Raw genomic sequence first — 20345 nt, 5'->3', positions numbered from 1 at the left:
ACTGTTTGAGGCCATTTAAAAATCACAAAAAAAGTGTCTTCCTGACTTTAAGTCCAGTTCTCTGTCCACTACACCACCTAGTCACCTACCCGCAATCAAATCAGAAGTAGACATTGAATCTAGAATGTCAAAGATAACAAAAGACAGGAAAAAAAGGGAAATATTTGGTGGACTATAAGAAGACAGACATAATAACTCACAGTTGGTATGAATCAGATAAAATATTCTGGAAATAATTTGGAATTATACCAAAAACATCATTAAAGTATTGATACTCTTGGACTAGCAACACTACTTTAAGTCCCAGGGAAGTCAAGGGAGGAAGGAAATAAACATTGAAGCATATACTTATGTGCTAGGTATTTTGCTAAACACTTTACAAATATTATCTCAGTTGACTATCACAATTATCCTGCAAATTAGGTGATATTATCTTCTGTATTTTATAGTTGAGGAAATGGAGACAAACAGGTGAAATGACTTGCCCAAGGTTACACAGCTGGTTAAGTAGCTGAAGCTGGACAGCAGCTTAGGTATTCTTGACTCCAGGCCCAGCTTTCGACCTAATATATCACATAAAATAATCTCACATATACAGAAATGTTTGTATTTCTGTAGCATCATAGAAATTAAAGCAGAGTGAGTAACCATAAATTGTAGAATACCTGAACAAGCTTCGGGACTTTAATGGAATGGAATGTTTGGTATAAGAAATGAAGAAAAGGAAGAACTTGGAAAAATTTGAGAAGACTTATATGAATGTAAGAAGAGGAAAGGAAGAAGAGAATAATTTCTCTAATGATTGCAATAATGTAAAGGAAAGATTTCAGAAGTCTGATAAATGCACTTCAAATATGACTTCACAGAAGTGAGACATTTCTCCCACCGTTCTCTCTTTTTAAAAAATTTATTTTTAATTCATGGAACAAAACAAGCATTTCCATAACAGAATGAAACAAAAAGATAATTGCATATGAAACTGTAAATCTACCACATACACCTGCTATTCCCTCCAAATATACAAGGTTATCATGCAAATTTCTTTTTGTCCCTCTCTCCCAAGAGATGACTACTATTACACACAAATAGATGTATATATGAGTATATGAATATTTAATTTGCATATTTATTTTGTGCATACTTCTATTTATCAGTTCTTTCACAAATTAAAAATAAAGGATGTATGAAGGAAGACACTATTTAGATCAACCTCTCTTTTGAGAAATGTAGTGGATTATAGGAGTCAAATTAGGTGTATATTTCAGACTAAGCTAATATGTTTTTTCTTTTTGCTCATTGTACTTATTGGTTATAAGGAAAGGAGCTACTGAGGGAGGATTCATTGGTAAATGACAGTCATGTTAAAAAGAATGGGAATAAGTTTTACATGATTGCAGATCTATAACCTATGTCAAATTGATTATCATCTTACTTAAGAGGAGATATAGGAGAGATGGAGAAAATTGGAAACTACAAAGTTTTAAAAAAAAATGAATGTTAGGGGACAACGAGGGGGCACAGTGGATTCTGCACCAGTCCTGGAGTCAGGAGGACCTGAATTCATATCCAGCCTCAGGCACATAATACTTAATTAGCTGTATGACCCTGGCAAATCACTTAACCCCATTGCCTTACAAAAAACAAAATAAAACAAAACAAAAATCAATGTTAAAAATTGTCTTTATATATACTTGGGAAAAAACCAAAATACTATAAAAATAAGGAATTGTAAAACAAATAAAATTGTTGAAGTCTGACACCCAACTTTGCCTATAAATATTTCTTTGGTCCCTTTGTTCAGAGGGGTTATTTCTCTACTTTTATATTTGCTGACATCTGTGCCATGTCATCTGACCTATAACTGGCATTTATATAGTACCTTAAGATTTGCAATATTACCTCATTGTAGCCTTATAACAATTCAGTTAAGTGTTGAGTTACAAAGTGACATAGACCACCAATATACTGGAAGTTAGAAATGCTACCATTCAATTAGAATACAAAGAATAGAAATAGAAATAGAAATAGAAATAGAAATAGAAATAGAAATAGAAATAGAAATAGAAAAGAATAGAAATAACCTCAACTAGAAGACTATGTTTTCACTGATAAAAACACTAAACTCTATTAGAAATTTCAGACTTTTTTCTCCACAAAAAATTTACTGGGAAAACCCACATTTTCATAAAGTCTGTCTTTCCTCAAACCCACTGGCAGCAGCATATCTTTATGGGCAAATAAAGTGGAGAAATGAGAATCAATGTGATTGATTAGACATCAGTCCAGAAAACATGAACCAATCACTCCCTACTACCTTTCTTATTAGTTACTAGGCATATGAAATATTCAGATCATTGCCTAAACTCTTCACTTAATTTTTCTGATGTCATTTGGTACCTATTTGTGTGTGTGTGTGTGTGTGTGTGTGTGTGTGTGTGTAATAACTAGTTTTCATTTCCTTGTAGATTACTGTGAGGAAGGGATGAAGCAGGGTCAGTGATAAAGTCCTTGAGTACAACCTACTAAATATCAATAGTGAGCAAAGCAAAATACAATCCTTGCTCTCAAGGAATACACAATCTAATAGGAGAGACAAAATTCAAACAACATACATACAAACATGATATATCTAGATATAGATATGTATTTATCTAGATATTCTATCTATATCTATATCTAGAATAAATTCAAGGTAACCTCAAAGGGAAGGCACTAAAACTAAGAAGGTTTTGGAAAGGCTTCTTGAAGAAAGTGAAGCTTTAGCTGAGACTTAAAGGGAAGCTGGGGGATAGGGGCAGGGGCAGCAGGTGTCAAAATTAATAGAGTCTCAGGTCTAGATTCAGGAGACTGATCTTCTTGAGTTCAAATCTCGCCTCAGATGCTTTAACTGTGTGACCCTGGGCAAGTCACTTAATCCTGTTTGCCTCAGTTTTCTCATCTATAAAATGAGCTGGAGAAGGAAATGGAAAACTACTTCTGTATCTTTCCCAGGAAAACCCAAAATGGGGGCATGAAGAATTGGACATGACTGAACAACAAAGGGAAGCCAGGAGGTGGAGATGAAGTTGGTCATGCATTCCAAATATGAGTAACAGTCAGTTAAAATGCATCAAGTCTGGAGATTGAATATCTTGGGAAAGGGACAGTAAGAAGGCCCATGTCACTGCATCACAGAGTAGGAAGGGTATAGGGTATAAGAAGACTGGAAAGGTAGGAAAGGACTAGTTATGAAGGACTTTGAAATCTAAGCCATGGGTTTTATTTTTGAGCCTTGAGGTAATAGAGAGCCACTGAAGTGAATTAAATGGGGGAATGGAGAATGTGATATTATCAGAACTGCAATTCAAGAAGATCAACTTGAAAATTTAGTGGACTATGAATTGGAGTGGGAAGGAATTTAAGGCAGAAAGTCCAACTAAAACTGTTGACTGTTTCAATAGTTCATATTTGGGCTTCTGACAATATGAACCAGGATGGTAACAGTGTAAGGAGGGAAAGGGGTGAATATGAAAACAATTATGAAAGTAGAAATAATACGACTTAGCTATTGGCTATGGGGGGAGGGGTGAAAGAGAGTGAGGGATCAAGGATGATATCAAGATGGCAAGCCTGGGTGAACAGATGGTGCAGTGGATAGAGTACTGGCCTTGGAGTCAGGAGGACAGGAGTTTGAATACAGTCTCAGACATTTGACTCTTACTAGCTGTGTGACTCTGGGCAAGTCACATAATTGTGATTATCTCACATCCAGGGCCATCTCCAGTCATCCTGATTCCTATCTGGCCTCTGGACCCAAATGACCCTGTAGGAGAAAGTGAAGCTGGTGACCTAGCACAGAACCCCATCACTCAAATCCAATTTACATGCTAGTCATGGCATCAACTCCCTGATGTCATGATCTTCTTTGAAAATGAAGGAAAAATAGTCATTTATAATGCTCTAGAAAGTAATAGGGAAGTTCATAAGGAGGAGGGCTTGGCAGGAAAGATAATGAATTTGGGTTAGGACATTGTGAGTTTTTTTAAATCCTTTTTTTTGCAAGGCAAATGGGGTTAAGTGGCTTTCCCAAGGCCACACAGCTAGGTAATTATTAAGTGTCTGAGACTGGATTTGAACGCAGGTACTCCTGACTCCAGGGCCGGTGCTTTATCCACTGTGCCACCTAGCCTCCCCCTGGACATTGTGAGTTTAAGCTGTTTATAGGCAGTGTTATGCTGGTCAGTGTTTTACAAATGGCTCTCTCAAAAGAAAAATGTACTTTTAAACTTAATCTGAATTATTATCATTTTCTTCATCACTTTCTTAAGTCTAGAATTTCAACAAAACTATATAAAACAAGCCTTGATTTAAGTATTTGCTAATTTCAAAAGTGTAAATGCTCACCCTGAAACCTCAAAAGTGTAAATGCTTACCCTGAAACTCTAATAATTAGCTCCCAGGAATCAATAAGAGATGTCTCCAGCACCCCCATCAATAGGACATCTGATTTAAGATCTCGAAGAGGCAGTTTGGAGATGTAGGACTGGAGATTGGGAGAGATGTTGAGATTGGACAAACAGAATTAAGAAACATGCATATGCATAGAGAAGATAATTGAATTTGTGAGAATTGATGTCATTACCAAGTGGGAGAGTGTAAAGGGAGAAGAGAAAAGCATCTAGGATAGAGACTGACTGTGAAGTACCTTCACTGTTAGTGGGTGGGTTATAGAAGGGAGATTTCATAGCATAATCATAGGAACTCTGACTAGAATGGCCTCTTGTCCAGCACACTTCCTTTTAGAGATAAGAAAATTGAGGTCCAAAAGAGGTGACTTACTTATTTTATTTTTATGTTTTTGCAAGGCAAATGGGGTTAAGTGGCTTGCCCAAAGCCACACAGCTAGGTAATTATTAAGTGTCTGAGATCGGATTTGAACCCAGGTACTCCTGAATCCAGGGCCGGTGCTTTATCCACTATGCCACCTAGCTGCCCCAAGGGTAGACTTCTCATAGGAATCTATGCTTGATTTGAGCCTTAAAAGTAGAGAGGAATTGTACAAGGTGAAGGTGATATGGACATATATTCCAGACCTAGGGGACAGTCTATATAAAAGGTAAATAGGTAGGAGATGGAATGTCAATATGGAGAGCAGCAGTAGAACAGTTTAATGAACTTTATTAGAAATGGTTGATATAATGTAGATACAATGAGTATCTTCATATTTCTGCAGAAAATTGCTTTAGTGGTAAAGTAGTATAGAAACAAGCTGAGATTCAAATTGAGGTCACTTGAATCTAACTTTCTAGTTCTTTTCCCAATATTTCTTGCTGATAACTCTCCCTTACTTGTAGTTTACCTGCATTCTGGAAAGGTGTGGCCTGATTCTCTCCTCTCTCCCATCATGAGTCATAAGTTCCAGAAACCACATTCTCCACCTTCTTGTGATTAAGATCTTTAAATAATATTCTTTATGTCTCATATTGGGGCAGTCAGTACTGAAAACTATAATTAAACTTTTTTTTTTCCACCTGAATGATTGGTGACAGGGCAGGGGAGGTGGCGTGGAAGATATTCTGACTGGGTATCATCAGAACTCAGTTGAAGAGGGGAGAGACTGGTGTCCCAAGCAATGAGATCTAGGGGGAATCCCAAGGAGCTTCCTGTATATCCTGTATGCTCTTGTATGCACCTGGACAAGAGAGTCAGAATATACATAGTGAATAAACAATATACCTTTGAATAGATTACCTCTCCCTGCAAACAGAACCCCTGCCTTCTTCCTCTGCCTCAGGGGAAGAGGAGAAGCCAATCCCTTAGGAAGAGACAGAATTCCACTGACACTATAGTATACATGTTGGCAGAGGCAGGAGTAGCAGGAGATAACTGGAGACTGGGGCAACTTTGAGTTGATGAGGGTGTTGCTCTTCCTCTTAACCACTTTCTCCATCTACCTTGATTTCCATGAAGTATTTTAATGTTCAGTGCATCAGGACTATAAAACAAGGTTCTTGTATCATATACCAACAACTCTTTAATCTTGGAAAGAATGATAAAACTAGGTTAACACTTTGTTTACACCATAAGAGTGCTAAACTCCCCTTATGCTAAACTCCCTTTATTCTACCATTGAGTCCCCATCAGTTGTTTTGCATTGTCAAGCTGACAGCCATATGAGGGGGTTGAAGAAAAGTTGGAAAAACAATGATAGACACAAGGAAAGAGAATTTGTAAAGGAATTGGTAGTATTTGTTGTGTGGTTGAAGGGGCTGGTGAAAGTGATCTGCTATCATCATTGGCACTGTGAGTTGGATTTGAGTGAGGGGGTGCTCCTCCATTTGGGTACAGTACAACTGGAGATGGCCCTGGATGCAAGGCAGTCAGAGTTAAGTGACTTGCCCAGGGTCACACAGCTATTAAGTGTCAAGTGTCTGAGATCATATTTGAACTCAGGTCCTCCTGACTCCAGGAATGGTACTTTATCTACTATACCACCTAGCAAGGAAATCTAAGGATGAAGTCATAAGATTATAGATTTAGAGCTGGAAGGGATCTTTGAGGTCATCTTAATCCAGTGCTTTCATCTTCCTAAGGAAGAAAATGAAGGCTAGAGATGCTAAGTGATTTTCCTGCATCCAAAAAGGTATTAAGTAGAAGAACTTGGATATTAACCTAGTTCCTCTGAATCCAAAATAAGAACATATGCCACTACAGTAAACTCAAAATGCTTCAAGGAGGGAATGTTACTGCTAGGAATTTCAGTCATCCAAAGAGATTCAGGCTTTGAAATTGCTGGTTAGGAGTCCCTGTATGTAGAAGGACAAAGCAAAACAAAGAGTTTTAGACCACTGTAGTCATCCAAAAAGTGTGTATTTTGTTTTTTACTCAAGTCTGATTAATACAACTGCTGCCAGTAATGAGCATTCTTTCACACGGTTCTGTTTAACAGCACTCCTAAATGGGAAGCTGAATTGTTGCCTACTAAACATTATTCTAAATCCCCAAGTGCCATAAAATAACATAAGTGTTTCCAACTTTATTTTTAGAAAGTGGTTCATACATTTTACTTTGAAATTTTCTCCAGTTCATTTCTGCGACAGTTTTGTTGTTATAAATCTCACCCAATGGGTAAGGAATGATTCATTTCTGAACTACATTTTCCCTTTGAAGTTACTATTGACTCTATTAATAAAACGAATGCTGCAAGATCTCCTTTCCTTGAGAAACCACAAAACTTACAGTCACTGTCTGTATGAGTATGTGAGGCACAAGTAACTGTGACAAATAGATTTATTTTGCTGCAAATTGAACTGATCCAGGGAGGAGCCTGAGAGACTGGTCATAGGATTAGATTTAGGACTGGCAGTGATTTTCATTGAACTCTTTAGATTCAACTCTCTTATTTTTCAAATGGGAAAACTGAGGTCCCAAGTGGTGAAGCAACTTTTCCAAGACCACTTTGATCAAATATAGCAGAACTGAGCTTTAAATTTAGGTCCTTGGACTTCAGTTCTAGGGTCATTCTACTAAGTACACTGCTTTTTCCTGACCTGAGGATTAAAGCTATTTTATTATATAACAAAGCTACAAGAATTTATGGATGTTAGTCCATCATTAATGAAGGTCATTTGTTTTCTGTTAAAAAAAATATTAAGCCTTATAGATCTATATGCAGTTTTCCAAGAAATACTGTAACTCAAATATCCCCTAAACTACGAAACTGCCACCCACAGTCAAAAGAAAAAAAAGCAATCTTCATAAAAGAGAGATGTTTCTATACAATAGGCCATAATTTAGAAAATAACCATTCATAAAAAGATAAAACACATGTTGAAAAATGCAGTGCAATTACTAGTCCATTACTAGCCTTTACTAGTTTGCTAAGACTAAAGAGATGATAAATTTTCAAGAAATTAGATAGCTTTTAGAAGGCACTGTGACAGCTAATGATGGGTTTCACTGGGTAAGACTTTTATGTAAAAGGAAATATTTATGATTCATTAAGGACAGGATAAACTGGATGGAATCTTTGCTTTAGCCATAGACAAAGCATCCATACAGGAAAAACCAAGTGGATGGAGAATGTCTATTGTTCAAACCAGAGGATCTGAGGCCAAAATTCCCATGAATTGCCTTTTCTGTACTATCCACAAATGAAGAATGGTTTTTACATTTTTTGAAATAAAATAAAGATTTATGTTAAATATTAAAAAGGATTCTTAGCTTAAAGGCTATACAAAAAAACAGACTGAGGCCAGATTTCACTGACAGGCTTCAGTTTGCCAACCCCTGTTTTTTTTATACATTTGGATGGACCTTCCATTCAACTCTTATATCGGGATATATGTATATATATATATATATATATATATATATATATATATATAGATGTACAAATGCTATAGCTGGCCACTTAACCCCATTGCCTTGCAAAAAAAAAACTAAAATAAAAGGTTATGCATTTTAAATAACCCCAGTTTTGTTCTTGGAACAAAACTTTTTAATACCTTACTCATGCAGAAATCTTATATGACTACAGAAATCATAGAATTCTATGGCCTTCAAAGAATAAAAATGGTAGAGGTAGTGCAAAGACACGCAAATGGATTGCAGCACAATCTCAATAGTTAACTGCATACACAAAGTGGTCTAAAAGATATCAAGAAATATATGACTGGGAAAACAGGGAGGTCAGGTACATAGTGAAAGTGAGGGGGTAATGGATGGATAAGCCACAAAATGTCAAGAAACCTAGCATATGGACCAGAAAACAATGAATAGACCTCCTAAGTCAGATTTATGGGAGAATAAAGTAAAAAAAAGCACATGGAAGAAGAAATGCTGGGTGATGTGTTCTGTACCATTGACAATAGTAACTTCACTAATGAGAATCACAGTTCCATTGAAGTGTTGAACCTTGACAATATCAACAGACAAGAAAAATCTTTGATAACCACTTATACTGTAGAATCTACAAAGATCTAGGTAGAAAAGTTTAGAAAAGAATCTTTGAAAGACCTATAGGAAATATTAGATAATAGAAGAAAACGTCTCTGTGAAGAGAATTATGTTCAATTGCCAAGTGCTTGAGCTGTTAGGTGATGTGGTGGATAGAACATTAAACCTAGTTAGGAAGACTTATCTTCATGAATTCAAATCTGGCTTTGTCCACTTATTAGCTGTGTGACTCTGGGCAAGTAACTTTATCCTGTCTGCCAGTTCCTCATCTGTAAAACGAGTTGGAGAAGGATATAGCAAATCACTCTAGTATCTTTGCAAAGAAAACCCCAAATGGACTCACAAAGAGTTGAACATGACTAGAACAACTAAACAACAGCAGGTTATTTGACTTATTGACCAGTTGACCCACAGAATCATAAAATTTTAGAATTGGAAAGGATTTTTGAAGTAATATAATCCAACTCAAACCTGGATGGAAAATTCTTCTTCAGTAATCACCAACAAGTGGTTATCCAATCCTGGCTTAAAGACCTCCAGGAATGAGGGACCTTTTTCATTTTTGGATGACTCTAATAGGAAGTTTTTTTCCTGAAATTAATCTCAAATCAGTTTCTTTGTAACTTTCACTTATTGTTTTAGTTCTTCCTAATAAGGCCAAGAAAACAAATTTAATCCCCCTTCTCCATGACAATCTTTCAAGTACTTTATTTTTAGAGTTTTACTATATAGCTTTTATGATTTACTATGTAGTAAAAAAAATTAAAAAAATTAAAAGTTGACCAGAGGAATAGATTAGTTATACAACATACTTGAACCTGGCAGTATAGTGTTCCCCCTCGCCCTCCCCCCAAATTAAAAGACCCTAGTTAATGGTCCAAGGACTCATGATGTTGCTGAAATGTTTGGAAAGAGAAGGTATAAACCTATATATAATCTTCAAATGGATACATGACTTAAATCTAAAAGGTGACTTTATTAGCAAATTAGAGGAGCCAGGAAGATATTTCCTTTTAGATCTATGAACAGGGAAAGTGTTCATGATCAAAAGGTAAAGAAAAATTCATAGATGATTAAACAGACATTTGATTACATAATTTTTTTAAAAATTTAAGGCAATGGGGTTAAGTGACTTGTCCAAGGTCACCCAGCTAGGCAATTATTAAGTGTCTGAGGCCAGATTGAACTCAGCTCATCCTGACTCCAGGGTCAGTGCTTTATTTACTACACCACCTAGCTACACCTGATTACATAAATTTGTTTAAAAAGTCTTCCAGAAAAAAGTTAATGAAGCTTATATTAGAAGGAAAATAAGCAGAAATAAATCTTTGCAGAAATTTTATCTCATATGAGTCTTTTTTTGTAAGATATATAAGGAACTGATTGCATTTATTAGAATAATTAATTGGTCAATGAAGATAAACAGGCAATTGTCAAAGAAAGAAATCCAAGCTATCAACAGTCATTTGAAAAAAGTACTCCAAATCACAATAAATGAAAAAAATGAAAATTAAAGAAACTTTGACATTCTACTTCATATTCATCAAATGAGTAAAGTTGATTTCAATAAAGGAAATGAGAAATATTGGAGAGACTGGGAAAACATGCACATTAATGCACTATTGGGGAAATTGTTAATTGGTCTAGTCATTCTGGAAAGCAATTTGGAACTGTGACTTTGCATTACCTTTCAGGTTATTGATGCTACCACTAAGTCTATCCCTAAAGAGATAAAAAATGTGAAGGACCCATATGCAATATATATGCATATATATAATATAAATATTTTAGCTCTCAATCTCTATTTTTGTTTTTGTAGTGACAAAGGTCTAAATACTTAGAAGTTGCCTATCAACTGGGGAACATCTGAACAAATTATGGCATATGAATATAGTGGAATATTATTGTACCATAAGAAATGACAAAATAAACCATTTCTAGACATGCTTAAGAGAGCTAGAGTAATTAGAGAAGGCTGTATCACTCAAAAGGGAACTTATGAAGCTGCTTCGTTCTGTTTTAGGAAGGACCATGTGAGTCATACCATGATCAGTCCCATGTCTTCAGGATCTCTCACATGTTCTCTTATTTCAAAGGCAAGCAATTTGAACTCCATATTAAATGAAAAACATTGAACAAACATTAACTATACAGAGTTGTTTCCTCAGTCAATCAAACAGCAAAAAAAAAAAAACAAACAAACAACTCAAAATCAGCCCTCAGTAAGAGATCTGGAGGCTGAATAGAGATTGACAATGGAACAGAAATGCAAATATCACTTGTGAAAACTTGCTTATTTTCTACCAATAATCTGGAAATGTAGAAAGAACCAAAGCAGGCTTCAAAATGCAAGTTAGCAAGCATTATGTTAAGAATATTTAAGAGGGAGGACATAAAAAGTGAGCATAGTGAAGCAGATAGAGAGCCAGTCTTGGAGCTAGGAAGATCTGGTTTTAAATCCTACTTCTGACAAATTCTGGCAGTGTGACACTGGGCAAGTCTCTTAACCTCTGAGTTCTCTTTATGAATCTCTATTATGTTAAGTTGCAGAAAAGTCATCATCTTTCTGCATTCATGCAGGAAATTTCCTAGGTCCAATTCCTATCACCATTTCTAGTAAGAGCATTTTGAGTGCAAAGTACTTTGAAAATGCCATTTTATTGTATCTTAACAACAACCTTGAAAGACATGGGTTACTGTCATTCCTGTTTTACAGATGATGAAACTGAGACATACAGAGACTAAGTGACTTGCCCAGATCACAAAGATAGTAAATATCTGAGGCAGGTTTTGAACTTAAGTCTCCCTGACTCCAGATCCAATACTATCCACTGCACCTCCTAGCTACTAAAATATCTGCCTGAATTTTGGTGAAAACCTTGTGACTAATGTTTAATTTTATTTTATAAAAGTGCTTTTGATTGCAGCAAATTGGCTGGGCCATTCATTTTTAAATGAGTTTTGTACTAGCAAAGGAAAAACATGTTTTAAATAAAAAATGGCATTGGTTATATGATGAGATCAACTCTCCTATAATATTCTTCTAGAGAATGCTGTATAGTCACATGCAAAGGTAAAATCTACTCCCACTAGAGAGGTTTATCTTTGTAATCCGTTTCAACATCCAAGAACTCAATACACTAGGTAGCTTGTCCTACTCTTGGGTTTCTCCAGCCCTTCCCTTTTCCACTGTGTCTGACCTAATTCTGTTCTAATTCCTTGCCAGATGGCATTTATCATTAATTATTCCTACATTCCTATTGTGTCTAGGTTCACATTCCAAATGATAAAGTGACACATTCAAACTAAAACAGCATGACAGAGAGGCTTCAGAGGAGAAAGGAGGCCAGCAGAACATTATCCATGGGGGAATGGAAAACTAAAAGAGAGAAAAATGATTGGTTAGTGAAGAGAGAACTAGTTATGAACTGAAATTCTGATGATGGCAAGGGCTACTTTGAAAGAAAGAACCAGAAGGAAATAAATATGACCTGAATTTTGGCCTTGAACCTTAACAGCTTTTCCAGTTTGTACACACACAAACACACACACACACACACACACACACACACACACACACACACACACACACACAGAGAGAGAGAGAGAGAGAGAGAGAGCGAGCATATTTATTTTAATGACAAATTTCTTTTGCAATCATGTTGTTTAGTCAGATAATATCCTTTCTTTTTATTCATAATGGGACAAGATTGATTTTTTTAATGAAGACAGGGTCTCTGCCTTTCCAATTAAGTTTATGGTTCATTCAATACATCATAAAAACCAAAAAGGAAATATTTTAAAAAATTAAAACCTACATTTTTGGTTAAAATGTATGGTTGATGAGATAATTTTTTAGTTATATTGCAATTTCCCCTTTTTGCCATTCTCATATTTTCTACTTCATTATCTTTAAATAAACTCAACTTAATTTGAGATGAACTTCTGATGAAAGTGGGATATATATCACATATGGTTTGAACAAGTCATTTGCTGATCTGTTTTTTTACCTTATTTAACCTGCCATTGTATATATATATATATATATATATATATAATATATATATATATATATATATATATATATTTTAACCTAGAAGCCTGAGTCATGGAAATGAAACAAAACAACCAAGGGGAAAAAACCCAAAACCCAGATCTGAGACAAAGCAAGGAGGAGAAAAGAATAATTGCTTAAGGATAACAACACTGATATTTCTTTTGCAGACATAGGGGACAAAACTAATGTATAATTTGTTGTTCTTTCCACCTCTGATGTTCATAGAAGATTAGAGAGTTTTTTGAGTCATGGAGTAAAGAAACAAGATTATCATGGTGTGCCTTTCATTTAAGTTTCTATACTCATCTTTTTAGGGGGAATAGCAACAGTATATTAATAAACTGAGGAGCAAGGATACAATGCTAACCTATGCACTTTGTTTTTAACTTTACCAAGTTAACTTCTAATTATGTTTCCCTGTCATTGAATAATACTAATTGTCCAAAAGTATATACTTCATGAAAGGTTTAGGTTGGAAGTAACATGAGTCCTTTTTATAGCCTGTGCTGACAAGTGTGGTCAAACTGCTAAGATTTCTGTGGGAACTAAGAAGTTAGCAAATAAGACCTGGGAGAATTGTAGGGCTTAAATAAGATGCCCTATCACAGGTTCTCAGATCTGGAAATTCTTTTGCTGGTTGGCAGGGGTGGGTGGGAAGAGGGGAGGCAGGGAGAAAAATATTCCATTAGTTGCCAAGAGACTGCTTCACTTAAATCCAATTCATATGGGAATCAAGACCTCACCCCAAGATATCATTAGTCCTCTTCAAAATGAGGAACAAACAGTACAGAACTTGGACCTTTCCTAACTCAGAACACCCTATGCAACTTCATCATTAAAAATTCACATAAATAATAAAGTACTACTATGTTTCAAACCACTCAAAAACTATGATAAAGGAAACTGGAGAATTAATGGCAAAAGAAAGTGAGAAAACACTGTGGCTACTTTTCAAAATATCTCATTAGGGTGAGCATAACCTTAGAAGGAAAGGACTGGGAAGAGATAGCTACATAGTGATTGAAATCTAGTTTAAAAGGAAAGCCCCTAAAAATGTCCCCAGTGATTTTAGTTTTCTAACCACACACACATATAATACTTTTTGCCTGAAAAACCCATTTAGCTTATTATTTAGTGTTTTTATTGCTAAGCGTTGTTAGGTCAATATTTAAATTAATTCAGGTTATTTACTGGAAAGTTGAACTTCAAATATTTTGACTACATAATGAGAAGAGTTGGGAAATATTGAAGGCGAAAGGAAAAGGAGTTGGTAGAGGATGAGATGGATAGATAGAATCATGGAAATACTGGCCTTTGAGAGATAGTAGAGGAGAGAAGGACCATGGGGTGTTGAAGAATCAGACATGACTGAAAAACAACAAATTGTTAGTTAGGAATACTGACTGACTCTGGAGTCAGAGAAGCCAGAATCAAGTCCCTCCTATGGTACTTCCTAGTTGTATGAACTTGAGCAAGTCACTTAAATTTCCTGAGATCATTTCCTCATTTGTAAAATAAAGAATTCAGCCTACATGGCCTCTGAGGACACCTCTAACTCTGGTTCTCTGTTCCCGATTATTATTCATATTCCTGTCTTGTATGTATGAATGTAACTAAGATGAAGCTTTATCCAAGAGGTTTTTTCCAATTTAGAGGGGATCTGAAAGTTCTAATAATCCTTGAGCAACATAGCAATTCCATTTAACTGAATAAATAGTAGTAGACTTCTTTCCAGAATCTTTCTTTCCCTCCAGGAACCTCTTCCTGAAAAGAGCTTGGAAATCAATGTCTCCTTTCATGAAGCTAGAAGCCAAGAAAAAAGGATCTCTCTTTTCCTAAACTCTCTCATCTTTATCTTTCAGGAAAGTATAGAGCATAAAGAAAATAATGTTTGTACCTGGCTTTTTGTGACCGCATTTAATGTTTTTTTGGCATAGATATTGGAATATTTTGCCATTTCTTTCACCCTCATTTTACAGATGAGGAAACAGCAGCAAATGGGCTTGCGTGACTTGTCTAGGATCTCACAGTTTGTAAGTTTCTAAAGATGGGTTTGAACTCCAGACCCTATCCACTGTGCTGGCTAGCTACCCACATAGAACAAATAATTTCTATCGATGAGAAAAGTCTCATGCAAATGAACTTGAGCCACGGGATACCTTCATTAAGCACTATTATTGCAAAACATGAATCTCCCAGATGCCAGATTTCTTTCCTGTGCAGCTGTGCATTAGATGAGTTCCTCCCCTGCCTGTCTCACCTCTCGCTCCAACCCCAATGGCAGCCTCCCAAGAAGCATATCGGAGTCTTTGCTGACCCTCTTCCCCATCCCATCTGAAATGAATTAAGGGCTACACTTTTGTTGGCTTGCTCTGGTTGCAAAAAATGTTAATTGTGTTTCTGCTTGTTCCCCAATTAAATTATAACTATTTTGGGAACTGGAATCCTGACTTGTATATTTCCTTGCATCCTCCCAATGTACCAACACAATGTTTTGTAGAAAGTAGATGCCCAAAATACCTTTGGCTGGTTTTTAAAACATCTAGAGTTGCAAGGGACTGAGTCTTCATTTTATACATGATAAATGAAATGACTACTTGTTTATTTTTTTATTTTATTTATTTTTCAAGGCAATGGGGTTAAGTGACTTGCCCAAGGCCACACAGCTAGGTAATTATTGAGTGTCTGAGGTCGAATTTGAACTCAGGTCCTCCTGACTCCAGGGCCACCTGGCTGCCCCAATGACTACTTGTTTAAAATCACACACGTAGTAAAATGAACCAGTGTCCAAATCTAAAAGCTCAAATGCAGCATTCTCTCCACAAGACCACCTTGCCCTACACAGTGATATTATAAGACATTTGTACGTGATACTTACCACATTCAAAATAGTATTCATTAGCTTCTTTCTAAATCTGCCTCTTCTCTAAACTTCCCTATTTCTTTTGAAGGTACTACCATTCTTCTATCACTTAGATTCACCATCTGAAAGACATCTTAGATTCTTTTTTCTTACTTTGGCACAAATGACCACTTCTTAAAAATTCTACTTCTGAACTATCTTTTCTCTTACTTCACAGGCCCACCATGCTAGATTAGACCTTCTTTACTTCCCCTGGCCTATTTTAATTTTAATTGGTCTCTCTCTGCTTTCAGTCTCTACCCTCTCCAATGGATCCGTCACACAGCTGACAAAATAATCTCCCTAAAGTACAAGTTCAACTGACCATATCATTCCCTAGATCTTTAGTGACTTCCTACATCTTCAGCCTGACATTTGATGTCTTTCATAGTCTGGCCCCCTTTCCAGATATATTGTATATTATTTACCCTTTCATAGTCTATATCACAACCAAACTGGCCACCTTGCTCTTCCCTGAATTGGAAATTTCATTTATTGGCATTCTGCATCTTCATGGACTATACTCTGTGCTTAAAATGCACTCTTTCCTCAGTGTCTTTTAGTGTCCTCAGTGTCCTTTAGTGTCTTTCAAATCCGCTTCTTATAGCCTCCAAAGTGGTGGCGCTCTCTCCTCAAATGAACCTTACTTATTTTAGATTATTTATGATAAATTATTTATATTAATTATATAATTATGTATTACTTATAATTTACAATATACCTTATAATAATATACCAATACAAATATGTTATATTATAGTTTATAATATAAAATTATATTCTTATATGGTTATAGTTATTATTATATAATAAAAAATTTATGTTAATTTCTGTTTATGTTGTAATTTAGCTTTTTGGAATAATCTCTGACTTTTGTTTTTGAATTCCCACTGTTAAATATACAGTTTCCTCAAAGCCTTCTTGCAATTTTAGTCCTAATAGCTTAAAAATTTAGTAAGACTTTTGAGACATGCTGTATTTGTTTAAAGGAATGAAAGAAATCTGAAAACAAACCCCAGTTTTTTTTTCTTTTTCATCAGTTATATTTTGAAGATTACTATGTTAGTGAAGTTCTTTTTGTGGGAGAAAGTTACCACCTGTTCTTGCAATAATAACTGTGCACTGTCAAGAGAACTGAATTTTTAGAATTACTATGGAATTCTTTTATAATTTATAATTGAATTATTATATAGAATTGATAGGAATCTGAATTTGGATATTGGCCATGCTGCATTAGTTGTATAGCTTTGAAAAGATCACAACCTCTCTGAGATATCATTTTTCCCTGTTGTAAAATAGGTCTGAGCATTATCATCTCTAAAACATTTTCAAGAACTAATACTGCCATCTGCTGTTACATATGTAGATATTTCCATCTACTCTATATTGCCTATAGCTAATGTCATAAACTGACAATTTGCTTAAGCCTTTTTCATTTTTAAAATTCTTTTTTTTTATTTTTTAAGCAAAATAAATGTAACCAAATTTCAAGAGATGAGATTTTGAATGAGCACATGTTTGGAAGTCTGGGACTTATATAGGCCTTGGGAGTTAAAGAAACATTTGAGACTGACCAGAGATTTCTAGCTTAACCCAAATTCATAACCTTTCTGAGTTCAGATCTGATTCACCAACTAAAAGCTTTTTTGTGTGCTGAATTTTTATCCTGTTTTTCATCTGCAAGTATGACCTTGGAGTTGGATGATTCAGGGAGAAAAATGTGGGGACATCAAATGGAAGTGAGGAGGGGGAATATACAAGTACAGTGATGAGTTCCTTAAAAAGTTATACCAGGTTTAGAGAAATAGGCTTTTGAAATTGTTCAATGACTTATCCAAGTGAAGGGACTCAGAATCATGGGAGATTTAGAGTATGGTGTAATGGAAAGAATGATAGATTTGAAGTAAAAGGAGAGAATTCAAAAGTTAAGAGACACTGGATAAGTCACTTAGCTTCTCTGATCCTCAGTTTCTTAATTTGTAAAATGGAATAGGAGTTGGTCTAGAAGATATCTATGGTCTTCTTTAAATTTATGTTCTAAATACTAAAATTTTAATATTATAAATTTTTTTCTATTTTATAATTTATAATATTAAAACACAACTGTACATGTATATGTACAACTTTTACCAGACTATTTGCCACTGAGGGGAGGGGAGTGGGAAGGTAGGGTGATAGAAAAATGCATAAATTATAAATATGCAAGTGGATGAATGTTGAAAAACTTTTATAACATGATTGGAAAAAATATCAATTAGTGTCTTAATGACTCAAAGTTCTAAATTTATAATAATATACTTATTATTATTACTTCAAAGATCATCTAATAAAACTCCCTCCTTTTGCAGATGAAACAATTGTTATCCAAAGAAATAGTGATCTATCTGAAGTTACAGTTTACTCTATTTATTATTTTTCTTTTTTTTAAAGTTTTGCAAAGCAAATGGGGTTAAGTGGCTTGCCCAAGGCCACACAGCTAGGTAATTATTACGTGTCTGAGACTGAATTTGGACTCAGGTACTCCTGACTCCAGGGCCGGTGCTCTATCCACTGTGCCACCTAGCTTGCCCTAGTTTACTCCATTTCAGTAAGCATTTATTCAGCTCCTATTTGGTGTAGAAGTGTTTCCTCATGATGGGGTGGGGGAGAAGATTAAGATTAAATAAGGAAGTTACTGGTAGAGCTACTTCTTAATTCCCAGGCTTCTCCCATTGTAATAAAAAAAAAAATATTTCAACTCAGGCTCCTATCAGAGTCAATGGGAGCTGATGTGCCCTCATATATGGTTTTTCTCCTTCTAAAGACACTATTTCCAGTAGGCATGTCAGAAATAGGTTGTTCAGTCATTTTCAAATTCTGACGCTTCATGATCCCATTTGGAGTTTTCTTGGCAAAGATACTGGAGTGGTTTGTCATTTCTTTCTCCAGTTCATTTTACAGATGAAGACATTGAGGTGAAGTGCTTTGCCCAGAGTCCAGAGTCCAGGGTCTAGAGTCCAGAAGAGTCTTCCTGATTCTATTCTATCTACTATTGCATTTAAATTGTATAGAAATATAACATTTATATAGTACTTACTATTTGCAAATGGCTGTGAACTAAAAGCTTTCTAATTATTGTCTATTACTTCTCACAACAACCTTGGGAGTTAGGTACTATTATTTTTATAGATGAGGAAACTGAGACAAACAAAGGTTAAGTGGCTTGCTCAAGGGTAACACAACTTATAAATGTTTGGGACTGGATATGAACTGAGGTCTTTCTGACCTCATCTAGGTGTAGCAGAGGTTAGAGTGCCCAACCTTGGGTCAAGACCTGAGTTCAAATGTGACCTCAGATACTTACTATCTGTGGGACGCCCCCCCCCGTAAGTCACTGTGACTCTCTTTGCCTCAGTTTCCTCATCTGCAAAATGAACTTGAGAAGGAAATGTTTGACTATTCTAATAACTCTGTCAAGAAACCCCAAATGGGTTCATGAAGAGTTAGACATGAGTGAATAACAACAGATCCCTGACTCTAAGCCTAGGGTTTTATCCACTGCACCATCTATTTAATGGAGAATGCAACTGAGAGGTAAATTTTCGTCTCTTCCCAACTTCCCCATTTTGTTATTTAGTTTTGATAGTTTAGCTATTAGCTAAACTCGCTCCATATTTCCTGTCTAATGTTTATAGATCCTTAGGGAAAGGGAACTTTCAATAGCACTGTTAAACCACGTCACATTACATTTTAAAACATTAACAAGAGTCTAGGGCCCTTTTCCATTTGACTTAGATGGGAATTTTATAATTGGAAAGTTATAGTCTTTATTTCTTCACCTATCCTTAAGTGTTAGACATAACTATAGAGTGACGAGAGTGATTTTTTTTAAAAACAAAAGTAGAATTTTTGCATCCAAATGAATGTTGACCTCTTCAAAGTAGTCCCCTTGGGAAGCTGCACACCCATTCTCATAGTGCCACCATTGCTTGAATCATTTTTGCAATTATTCTTTTGAAAATGTTGTAATTAGTGCTTCCAATACATTCTTCTATATATCCTTGGTGTTGGCAGATCTTCATCCTTGATTTTGGAAACAGTCAAGTCATTTGAAGCAAGTCTGGTGAATAGCATGTGATAAAACTGAATAGTACTCTTTTTGTCAAAATGAGTGTAATTTTAATGAAATAATGCTGATTTTCCCATGTGATTTACTTGTAAACTACCTCTAAATACTCTTAAATAAGGAAATTTCTAAAAGTAGAATTTATTTTATGAAAGGATGCTGGATATAGATGAAGAGAAGGCAAAAGGAGGCAATCATGTGCATATTCATTTCTCTCCCTGGGTGGTATCTCACATGGACATATTCCAAGGATAAAAATTCCATACTTTATCTCTTCTTCCTACCTCAACAGATTCTTTTTTTTTTAGGTTATTGCAAGGCAAACGTGGTTAAGTGGCTTGCCC

Source organism: Macrotis lagotis, chromosome 4, assembly GCF_037893015.1.
Source record: "Macrotis lagotis isolate mMagLag1 chromosome 4, bilby.v1.9.chrom.fasta, whole genome shotgun sequence".
NCBI lineage: Eukaryota > Metazoa > Chordata > Mammalia > Peramelemorphia > Peramelidae > Macrotis > Macrotis lagotis.
The sequence above is the reverse complement of the archived record's forward strand: the minus strand, read 5'-3'. Positions refer to the sequence as shown.